Source organism: Lissotriton helveticus, chromosome 2_1, assembly GCF_964261635.1.
Source record: "Lissotriton helveticus chromosome 2_1, aLisHel1.1, whole genome shotgun sequence".
Classification (NCBI taxonomy): domain Eukaryota; kingdom Metazoa; phylum Chordata; class Amphibia; order Caudata; family Salamandridae; genus Lissotriton; species Lissotriton helveticus.
In genome coordinates, this window is record NC_136059.1 from 167,600,535 (window position 1) to 167,613,647 (window position 13,113).

The window sequence follows — 13,113 nt, forward strand, 5'->3', positions numbered from 1 at the left end:
CATATTTATTCACTCACTCATACAGTCAGTCATGCACCTACTAAATCCTTCATCCAGACACTTCTACATCCACTCATTCTTCAATATGTAAGACATATTTTAACTTTACAGAAACATACAGTCACTGGATTTTGTCATCAGTGATGTCATCAGTGATGTCATTTGAGATGTCATCAGTGATGTCATCAGTGATGTCATTTGAGATGTCATCAGTGATGTCATCAGTGATGTCACTGACCATGTCATGAATGATGTAATATGTGACATGATCAGCAGTGGATTGCGGGTGCGCGATATATAGTTAGTACAACTAACTATATATGGAATTTCAATGGTTTTGTGTGAGTAAAATAAGGTTTTTTAAATGCTAATTTCTAACTATATATGGTCTATAACCTATGGTTTTTTCAGTGAATTTTCAAGGTTTTGTAAATGCTAATTCCTAACTATATATGGTCTATAACCTATGGTTTTTTTCAGTGAATTTCATTGGTTTTTTAAAAGCTAATATCTAGAGCTGTAAAATGTATTCTTCTTTAAATCAAAAAATATATTTTATATGTTTATTAATAATTTTTTTATTATTATTTTTTTTTGTTCGCTCCCGGTTCGCGAACCGGGAAGCTTCCCGTTACCTCAATGTGGTGCCGCGACCCGGTCCGCGAACCGGTAAACGTTCCGTTTGCGCAACTGCCGCGTTAGAAATCAACATCGTGACGCGTCGCGGAAGCGCGACGTATCACGTTGTCGCGTAATGCGTCTTATGACGCGCCGCGTTAGCGCACCCGGAAATGCTCCGGTACGCGAACTGAGACGCGAAGCGCAGCTCCCCGGAAGCGATCCGGGGCGCGTCGCGAAAGCGCGACGTATCGCGTTGCCGCGTAATGCGTCTTATGACGCGCCGCGTTAGCGCACCCGGAAGTGCTCCGGAGCGCAAACCGAGGCGCGAAGCGCAGCGACCCGGAAGCGATCCGGGGCGCGTTCCGCAGCGCGTAACATAAGCGTAACAGGTCATGTGACTTGTTAATAAAACTTTTCATTGGTTCATTTCACTTTTGGTTTCATAATGATGTAAGGCTAGGTCAGGTGACCTAAAAATAACACTTTTCATTGGTTTAGAACTATTGTTTTTCCCAAATGATGAAAACCCCTCCTTCTTTCCTCACTCTGACTTTCATCTTTGTGAGAGGAAGACCTTTTTTGATATTTGAGCAATGGCTTCATTGGTAGCTTCAGCTGGTGGACCCCCACCACCACCACCACCTCCTCATGGGAAGAGAGGACCACCTCCACAGTTCATCAGCAACACAGAGGAGGAAGAGGATGAACAAGAGGAAGAGGAGACAGAAGGACCACAGTTTTTACAAGAGGAGCCCCAGGTTTCTCATCGTAAAACCAGTTTTATTTGGCAGTTTTTTTCAATCCCTGAAGGGCAGAAGAAAGTTAATGCTAGATATGTGACGTGCCTCATATGTAAAGAGGCCTTATCTAGAGGCACCTTAAAAAAGTATAGCTTCGGCAACTACACCATGCATCGTCACATGAGCAGGTGGCATCCATTAAACTACAGCCGGGCAGAGATGCGTGACCTGCAGGACAACCCATCAACTCCTGTGGCCACGACATCAACACAGGTATATTTGACAGGACCAGAGGCACGGGAAACCGTGCCAAACATTCAGGACAACTTTGTCCATATGAAGTTTACCTGTTTGTATTGCGGTGCATTACTCTCATGTGGCAATATGAGCATTACCTTAATCAACCGAGCTTATGAAAATCACAAGTGCTCTAAACGCCCCAGAAAGTAAATTTTTTTTTTGCTCCTGTTGAGCCCTTTCCAATGCCTGTTTTTTGTTGTTTCCCCTCCCAAAAAAACAAAAAAAACATAAAACTGTTCAAAAAATACAAAAAAAAAAAATGTTCAGAAAAATAAAAAAAATATAAAACAACAAAAACATTAAAAAAAAGTTCTTTTCAGAACTACCTCCCCTTTCAAAAAAAATTGCTAGAATGTTTAGCACTCTGGCAAGCTGTATTTCTTTTGGTTCGCTTCCTGGTTCGCTCACCGGTACGCGAACCGGGAGCGAACCAAAAGATTTTTTTTTTTTAAAAAGAAGAGTAAGTATAAGGGAAGTAAACAGAGAGTAATGTTAAAACAAAGACAGCTATAGGGTCTAAACCAGAGATACTGTTTAATAGATTTATTTACCGAAGAAAAGAGGGAAGAGGATATAATTGTGAAAAACAAAATAGATAAGGAAGTGAAAGAAAAAAAGAGAGTAGAAGAATAACAAAGAAGAGTTTCTTAGAGAATATGAGTGAATGTTCAAAATAAGATTAAAACATGTGGAATAACAGAGAGAAAAAACAGAAAGCAGAAAAGAAGAAGTAACAGAAAAAGAATAATTGAAACAGCAAAGAAATGTAAATAACATAGGGCCATATTATCAACATAGGCAATAAAAGTTTTGCAGCTTTTATCGGCAGAAATGTGTCGCTTAAGCCGCTTTTGCGGCAGAAAACTGCCGCTAAAACCACTTTTGCAGCAGTTTTCTGCCGATAAAAACAGCAATAATTTTATTGGCTGTGTTCATAATATGCCCCTTAGTGTGCTTCAACTACACAGAAAAAGCATAATGAACAAGTAGTGAAAGAGTGATCAGTCAAAGACACTAAGAGTAATAGAGACGGAGTGAGTGAACAAGAGTGAGGAACTATGAGAAGAGAGGGACGGAGAAAAGGAGTGGAAGGAGTAGAGTAAGTAAGTAGGTAATAGAGAAAGGAATGAGGGAAGTAGCAAAGGCAGGAAACTGAGGGTTAAAGAAATGAAGCTGTGGAACTAATAGTAGGTGAATGTGATAGAAATGTAACGAAAAGAGTACAAAACATTTACCTTATAATTGTCGTTAAGTTAGTCACTTGTTATTTTTATACTTTCAATCAGTTCGCGTACTGGGGCGCTCCCCGGGAAGCGCTCCATCAAAAAAGGTGGGAAAGTAATTTACAGAAAAACGACTGGAGACACTTTCACCAAATATAGATTAGCTCATACTACATACCAATCCCTACCATTTTCACAAATTTGATTGAAATTCCATTTAGCCATTTAGCCTGTAGACCTTTCTAAATACCGTGAGGTAAATTACTTCACAGAACACATCTGAAGTGTTGGAATTGACAACCAATGAAAATGTTACTTTCATTTTCTACTTTTTTTACCTGACATTTGATTCGTTATATACCTGAATATATTTAAAGGAAGAGAAGGGAACACAGCCATTTTGACTACTACTTCCTGGTGTACATTTCAATTGGATTTTCACTAATCACTTCAACTTCTTTGTAAAGGTAAGTTGTTATTTTAAAAACTGAAGTATATTGTGCACTATAAGTTAATATGGTAAACTTTTTCTGATAGTTATATATTATCCCTCTGTAGTAGTTATAGATTTAGATAGACTTCTCTGTTATAGTTATGGATGGAGTTAGGTTTCTCTTGTATAATTATGAATTTACTTACGTTAAATCACATACACTTTTTTATATTCCTACTTCCACTCTGATACTATACACTGCCCAAAGATAAATTCACTGATAAAAACTGCCTATCTAAAATTAATCCCAACAGTGCCCTATCTGTACTAATATATTTTTTTTTATCCAAATTTCAGGCAAAATGGAAGGCGAACAGAAAGTTTCATTTCAAATTGTCCTGCAAGAGAGCAACCAAGAAATAATTGATCCAAATTATATAGAATTTATGGATGAAACTTGGGACCAAGAACTACTGCAATGTGTGCAAGCAGTAGATGTCCTCCTTCAAAATGAGGACATTTTACACACTCAAACATTACAAGCTATGTTCAATGAAAATAACGACATTTCAGACAGTGAAATGTTAGACATTTTATTAAATTTTGAAACACAATCACAATAATAAATAATTGCTTAAAAAATAAAGAAATTAAAAAATAATCAACAAAACAAACAATCAATTAACATACAATATTAGAAAAGTCTATCATTCTTTTTTCCTTTTAGTACGCTTCCCAGAACGCTTCCCGGTTCGCGGACCGGGCGCTCCCCACGCAAAAAAACAAAAAAACATTTATCTTTTTTTGCCCTGCGGGGCCCTTTTAAAGCCTCGACATCAAACCTAGGGGGTCAGGGAGGATCTACTATGCCCCCTTATGGTCATTTGCTCCTTCGCTTTGGCCTCCTCTTGTCTCTCGATCCTACCGAGAGACAAGATGGCGGCCGCTACGGACTGTTTGGAATGTTTACAGACACCGGAGAGCCAATCAGCTTCGCTACGCGAGGTTCCGTTACGCGTCAAGTACGCGAACCGGAGCGCTGCCCAGAGCGCGCTTACAGATATATATCTTTTTTTGAACGTTAATTTCTCAAAATCCACTGGAGCACATATATTGAGACCTAGCAAAGGCACATCGGGCTACCAGTCCCTACAATTTTGCCAAGTTTCGTGCAAATCCATTCAGCCGTTCGGGCTAAAAATGAGGCCAACCGCCCTATGGAAATTAACATGGGAAAAACGCGTTTTTGGACCCCCCTTTTTTCTCGGCCCCCTCTTGACGAACCCCCCCAAATTTTCAGGGGCTGCTCAGAAACAAAATGTTCCATTTTCCTGAAAATTTCAGCTAATTCCGTCCACAAACGCCAAAGTTATTAGACATAGAATTTTCAAAAATCCCATAGAGAAAAAATCCTAACTATATATACCTACTGGCGACCGCCAGTAGGTAATATATATATATATATATACGTGTATATATATATATATATATATATATATATATATATATATTAGAATCATATAATATATGGTCCACGATTGACAATATTGTTATCTGTACTTTGAAGGCCACAAAATAATTCTGTAGTATAAAATAATACAGAGGGGTAACGTGTAATATGGTCCTTCATTGTGATATCGGGGTTCTGATGACATTAATAAACCACTTGGACTTTAGCCTTGTGTTTCAAGATGTCATCAGACCCTTCAGTGGCAATATGGGACCATATTATATATTCAACTAATATATATAATCCATACTTTACATATTGAGGTGATTTTACTGTACAGAATTCTTTTGAAAGGGACTTGGAAAGCCTGCATCACCAATTCAATCTTTCCTCGCTGGACTCCTCATACTCCATGGGAGGTCCGCAGCCCTACCTGGAGCAAGCTCTGACAGTCCTGGCTCAGGAAAGATTCACCTACATGAGACTTCTCGCTTTGCCCATCACGGATTTTAACCCAACTTGGGCCCAACAGGACAATTCAGCGGCTTGCCGACTCTGAAATTACCACCGTGAATCCTGGCTCCATCTGTTGTGCTGTTGCCCAAAGTTAATCAGTGAGCTGCAGCACCTGGTTCTCCCCATCTGTAGGTTGCTTGGCCTACAAAGTTGCAGGGAAGTTTCCGAACTGTGCTTCTCTACTAAAACACCTCAAATTGCGGCCCGACTAGGGAAATTCACAGATGCAAACCGAGCCAAACTGAAACTGAAAACTGAATCATAACAGTACTCAGTCGGCCATCAAGGTGCTGAGACTATGATAAGTCTTTTCCTTAAATCCAATGTACAACCCCTTACTGCTAGATGGGACAATAATTCACAGATGCAATCCGAGCCACACTGAAACTGAAAACTGAATCATAACAGTACTCAGTCGACCATCAAGCAGGAGAGACTATGATAAGTCTTTTCCTTAAATCCAATGTACAACCCCTTACTGCTAGATGGTACAATAAATCTAGTAATAGTCATTTTTATTATTTTAAATCTTTTTAAACAACTTTTCATTTTTAACTAATTGTGTGAGAATTTAAACACGTTTTTGTTTCATTGATAGGATATTGTAACAATTGTAATTAATTAAACAATAAAGATTAATTCACGCTGTACAGAATTCAGTGACATAAAACCAGAGTTTCACAGAAATATGGAAAATATTTGATGGTTCCCTGTGAAATATTAATGTTATCATGATAATGGCAGCCCCAGACCATTCTTCAAAGCTTTACCATTGTCACCAAGGTTTTCTAGGGTATGCAGCAAAAAATGAAAATCATTCAGTATGCTCTCTTGCAGCACTATTTCCACCCATGTGGAAAATGGGTGGAAATAAAAGTCCTGTTTATCAATTAATTCCCTCCTTCAGATTTTGAATTACGAAATAATATGCAATGTCACAGGACCCAACCGGTTCCTTCTGGGGTTCTTGGCATCAGTGCCAATTCATAATCAATTATAGCATTGATGGGTTGCCTGTCACTTACTTAAAAACTTTAGTATAGGTGTCTAAAGTTATCCCAGCTGATTTCTTATCAGTCAATCTAATGCGCTGTGAGATAATATTCACTCTTCACAAAGAATATGTTTTTAGGTCTCGTCTAAGCCATCCAGTAGGGATGGTGGGCGAGATTATAGTAAGGCTTTCGAAAAGTCTACCCAAACTGCGGATTAGGTACAGTTCATGTGAGCTGGGCACGTGCACATCGCCAGCCAGCCTTGGCATCAGAATTCAAAGGAATCCGCTCCCCCGCACCCCCCATCCGACTTCAAAAGAATGCGCTCTCCCGCCCCCGCCACAGCAATGCTGCAAGCTTGTTTTCAGTAGGCACGGGGATCACAAGCTTGTCCACAACCACAAAATGGTGAGCTAGAGATGTGCCTCGAACTTGCTTCCTGCAAGCCCCAAAGTCGGCAACTTTTGTTTTATGTTACAACTTTGCCCCAATAATTAAACCAATTTGCGGTGACACGCATGCACACCACGCGCGTCACACTCGCGTTTTTTTTCCATTTTCATTTCGCAGCCGATTTTCATTTTGCGTCCGCCAATGTTTGTTTTTAACTCGCTGTTGGAATTTGAAGATGCAGGCACATTGCTTGCAGCACGCCCAGTTTGCACTGGAGCCATCATTTGCAACTCAATTTCATTTTGCGGCCGATTTTCATTTTGCGGCCGCCAATGCTTGTTTGTAACTCGCTGTTGGAATTTAAAGACACAGGCACATCGCTTGCAGCACGCCCAGTTTGCACTGGAGCCATCATTTACAACTCACACCCTGGAGACTACTAGACAACAGAAAAGGCGCCAAAGGCAAACCTGGATTTGGGTTTCATCTTCATACAATAAACAAATAAACATGTTCACAGGAGATCAATGTACATCTACCTGGTTTGCTCAAACAAGATGGATTGGGCGATTAACAGTACCAGCATAGGCACGGAAATGGACAACTCGAAGTGAGTTTAGGTACATCTGCCCCGGACAACCTGTAGCCAAGACACCACCTAATAATAATAATGAAGGGGAACGAGAAACACAACAATATCTTTTGTGGATCTAAACGTTTCCAAACACAGCATGAACATTTTAATTTTCATTTAAAACAAGTCCCTTTACTTCTAACCCTAGTGCCAATTAGTTTGCAAGCTCTCTTTCTAGGTGTCTGTGTTCTCTATATTTGCCATTATCGCACTTGTTTGTCTTGTCAGGACTCGGGGGCATCTTTCTTGTTGCAAAGTGCATCATCAATATCCCTTATTTGTCGATTAACAAAATCTTTAATTGCTTGTATCTGTTTGGGCCCTAAAGCCTGCTTTGATTTATGGGGCTGAAAACATGTATTCCTCAATGGCCATACATCCAGAAGACTGAAGATCCCCAGCAGAAGATCTGCATAAGGAAATCGCCACCACAGAAATGCAGAAACTAGCTCAGAATACATGAGATTTTTGGATTTCCCATCTCCGTGTAAAAGGAGAGCTTATTCTGCACAAGATCAAATCCTGAATGAGTGCGAACATTTTGCAAATAAAGGATTCTAAAAGAGAGTCAGGATGCAAAACGGTAGGTCTAAATATGCTGGTCTAAACCTTATGGCGCCTTTTGGTGTGCAATATACAAAGGCTGATAAAGTGAAGAAAAGGCAGCTTGTTTTCACATTTCGGGGCAAAACTGCTCTTTTACACAACGGCAGTTGATATGAAGTGTTATAAGTTAATATGCATCTTTTGCGTTCATGTCCATTGTTTCTTTACCTGTGTTTTTGTTCGGCACCTCCCCGCCCCGTGCTGGCACTAAAGTGGGCGAAGTACTTCTAGCCTTTTTTAAATCATTTTGTGTGGGGTGGGTACTAAGTTGATAACAAACATTTTAAGGGCGGAATCAACATAATTACCTGTCCACAATAAGCATTCACGTTTTTACAGTGATGTTCAGGAATGCCATGTCTTTGACGGAATCATTATTTTGCGTCCAGTTTATTATCTGTTTAATTGGGGTGCTTGAAACGTGGAGAAACACTGCAGTCCTAAGAACATGCATATTATTTTCCAAGCTACAGTGATAACATATATAATCATTGTCTTTGATATAATCTAGAGATTTCATCGCAAAGCAGGTGGACCTCGGCTGTCTTTGGAGCTTTGCTTTAGCCTGTGGATCCCTATAACAGAGCCATGCTCCTTACCGGCATGCTGCCCTCGTTCTTTCGGGACCGCTGTCACCTTCCTTCCCTGATCTCTAATTGTCACCCGCTTCTGAGCTGCCGCTTTTGTCTTTGTGATTCACAGACCACCCCGGTGAAGTGGTTCAGATCGGCGGGTCATGAGGATAACGAGGTCCTTGGTGTGGTGTTGGGCAGCTCTCTCATCTTGTATGCTTTTTTTTGGGTACATCACGCTTTGCTCAGAAGGTCTTTGCTGGGCATTCTCTCTTCTCAAAGGCCTCTTGATGGGCAGCTGTGTCTTCTGCCAGGCCCCAGAGGTCTTGCTATGTTCCTTCCAGCACACCCACCTCCTGCATCACACCTACCCTCACAGGCAGTTCTCTGCGTGATGCAATTACTCTGTGGGGCTACCCTCTAGATCATCACCTTCTGTAAGAAGTACAAGAGTGTCATCCACCTCGTCTCTCTTCTAGGCCATGCTCTCCTGGCTGCTCACCATCGCCCTCTAGCTGCTGACCCTTCTTTCCAAGCAGGACATTCTGACCTTCCTGTGCGGCAACCGCTTGCTTACCTCCTGCCTGCATGCCACCGGTATCCTGATTAATGTGATCACAACCACACAAACAACAACAGACACACAACCACACACACACACAACCACACACACACAACCACACACATACAAGCACACACGCAACCACACATATAACCACACACACAACCACACACACAACCACACACACACACAACAACACATACAACCACACTAACAACCACACACAACAACACACACAACCACACACACAATCACACCGTCAGAGCACACTTTCACCAGGCACAGACACCACCAGCCATCAGTGCATGCTTTCACAGGGCACAAATACCAGCCATCAGTGTACACATCAATTGTTAACGCATCCACAATTAACTATTGGAGCAATCGCAGTATGGCGCACTTTACTTTTAAACATATTCATCTAAAGCGCAGCATGCCAGCAAAAAATAAATACACATTTTTTTTTACCTACAATTTATAGACTTTTGTTGCAATTGGTGTTGCAATATTTAGCAATGCCAATAGCTCAAATTTAATTAATGCGAAACCTATTGCATTGCAAATGCTTGTTAATATATCTTGATAGAATAAGTCTGTAATGTATTTTGATCTTTGTGTGTCATACAATGTGAAATAGTTTCCTCAATTTGATTCATGAGACAAAAAAACTATTTGTAGATTATTTGCCTGAAGGGAATTAGAGATATATTAGAGGATAAGAAACTGTAAAGACATTGTTTTTTAAATCAATGTTATTTGATATATGTTTTTCAATCTATGCAGAATATATGATATATGAAAAGATGCACTTGATTGCTTTTGAAAACACTGTTTATTAGTTAAATAAATATTAATCATATTTTATTTTAAGGAGATAGAAAGTCTGTTATCTATACTAATATAATAGAGAGCCCAAACCTTTGAGGCGGGTAATCTCAGGAACCACAGCACTAATCACAACACCCAATACTGCCTTGGAAAGGGCAGTTGCAACAGAAGGACATAGGCTATGCAGACGCCCACCATATATATTTAAAAGGTAAAAGAACCGTGCCAGCGAAGTAGTCCCTTGTAGGCATGTCTGGGTTGTTTTGTGGGCGTGTGCTGGGGGCGTGACAAATGCTGGGGGTGTGTGGTACGTTCCGTTCTTAATGCCATGTCTCATATCATGTGCTAATCCCACCCTGCTCCCTTTAAATACCCCTGCACCCCATAATCATAACCCACCCTTACTCCTTAAAATACCCCAACACCCTTAAACACTAACCCATCTTAACCCTATAAATATACCCTGTACCCAAAACCCAAACCTATTCCTAAACCCTAAAAATACCCCTGTACCCCAAAACCCAAACCTAGCCCTGAACCCTATAAATACCCCTGTACCTCAAAACCCAAACCTACCCCATAACCCTAAAAATACCCATGTACCCCAAAATCCAAACCTAGCCCTGAACCCTAAAAATACCACTGTACCCCAAAACCCAAACCTACCCCTGAACCCTAAAATACCCCTGTACTCCAAAACCTAGCAAATCGCTTTGTCTCCCCATGCCTACCACAAATGAATGTGTTCTTCTGTAATGTAAATTGTGCTCATGCCATGTTGTCGAGTTCGCGCTAATATTGCAAGGAAAAATAAAGTAGGGAAACTCGAGTTCACACACTACTGAACGCACACTCTTAAGTGCATCAGCAGTGCACTGTGAATCGGATCGTTTCACAGGCCTGTCACAGATAAGAAATGCTATCAAAACGAAATCCTACAAAACAATATGCTACTGGCCGGCAGCAATTCACACCCGGAAAACGTCGGTACGGGTTGCTAATTAATAATAACTTGGTGAATGTTTACCATTATTTAGTGCATGTCCATCGAGTCAAAAATAGACTAACTGGGAGCTTGTCAAAATTTATTCGCACAAAAGAGAATTCTTTTCTTGTTTAAGCATAATGCCACGAGTCCATTTTGGTAGTGAAGCGTGACTTTCCTTGTTTTGGGAGGATGTGTGGCAAAGACCAATACATGCTAAAGGCTGCATGGTAAAGGCCTCCCATTGTAAAGACTGCGTAGTAAAGGCTGGACAGTTGTCCATCCTACCCCCATCCACACCCTGAATTCTTAACCCCTTCGACGCTGATGACGAGCTGGGCTCGTCATGGCGTAGCCTCCTCGCACGCTGATGACGAGCCCAGCTCGTCACGTAACATGCGAATTAGTAAATCTCAGCGTACGGGCGGAATTCTGCCCGCACGCATGCGGTTAAATGAGATTTACAGGCAGCATCCCTCCTCTGGTTGTCCTCCTATTTCCTCTCCAACCAACACCAGTACTTAGGCACCACTAGACCCCAGACGCTCTTCAACCCAAAGAGGATCCATCTTATCTCCCATCATCATCGACTTTTCTATGGAACCTCTTAGAACTCCTACCCGTAACAGCATCAAAATCCATTAATATGCTGATGACATGCAACTCCACATCTCTGCTCTGGATGTATGATGTTACAACGCGATGATGTACATCGCTGTACATTACATTGCTGTTTTTACAATGCAAGTCATTACGGCACTGGACTTAGGAATAGTATGATTTACTATTCCAACTCCAGGTTACGTACAATAGGGAAGGTGTTGGAATAGTAAATCACACTATTCCCTAGTCTAAAGCGCCCCACAGTGCAAGTCGTGGTAACAACTTGTGTTGTAAAAGCAGCAATGTTGTTGTATTGCTGTGTTTTGACCGCGTTGTTAAGGTCGTTTCCCCTCTGCATTAGGCATCCAATGCCTTAAGTACTGATTGCACCTTATCCAGACCTGGATGTCTAACACTGACCTGAAAATTAACCCTTTGAAAACTAAGGGCCTCATTTACAACATTTGTGGCCAGGGCAGTGCCGCAAGGCTTCTTGCTGTGCTGCCCTGCGTAAAAAAAATGACAGGAATGCAGCGTATCTATGAGGTACGGCGTGTTCCTGTCATCTTTCACAGCACTGACTGCTATGCTCCAATGCATGCACCCTTCCATCCAGACGCAAAGAATGCCTGTGCTGAAATCGGGTTGTGTTTGTGCAGGAAGGGACACCTACCTTCACAAAAACAAATGGTGCGCCTGCACTGGGCAGGTGCATGGTTTTGATGCATTCCCAGATTTACGCTATGTTGTAAATCTGGGAATGTGTCAAAAACCATGGGCATTGAGTGGGAACACCCACCGCAATTGACATGCCACACGTCCCCCGCGCAGTCTGAGGCAATACAGTGACTTGCACGAAATTGCCTTACACCATAACTACGAGGTCATAAAAAACCATGCAGGGTGGCATTTTGTGGCCTCGTAGATATGGGTAAGCCCAATGCGCCACCGGAACGTCAAGGAAAGTGACTTTCCGGCGACGCACTGGGATTGTAAATAACCCCCTAAATTTGTCGTATTCACCATCAATGGCAAGGAACAAATATTTCAGACCTGGATGGACAGCATGAAGCTGGATGAATTTAAAGCATAACTTTTGACCAATATCAAGCAACTCATATTGACTATTGAAATCAACCACCCTCAATGAACACATTGATTAAAAAAAGCAAAATCTCCCTAAAATGTCTACAGTTTTCAGTCTCTTTAGGCACATCCACACTCCCACAGCCACGAAGGACATCATAAGACATGAGATGGCCCAGTGGAAGAAAATAAAACTAGACTTATGACATACCATGTAAAAGAATACTATATTAAAACACTGTAATTTGCCTCCCTCCACTCTCAAAATTCAGCACTCCTCAACTATATTCACTGTTTGTATCTCTGCCTTCAACTCGTACAGAACTTACTGCCTTTTAGTTAGGGTCAGACTACAAAAAGACTACACAGAACCCCTAGCTTTCATAGATTTCGTGATTTGCTATTTCCCTGCAAAATGTATAAGTTTAACGAGATGCCTGTGATTTCCATTCTAGGAACGGCTAAAATATGACATTTCCTGAAAATCGTTCATGTTTGTTATTGATGAGTCACAGTTGGCTGCCTGCACAAAGCATGTAATAATGTGCCCATGCATTCATCTGTGC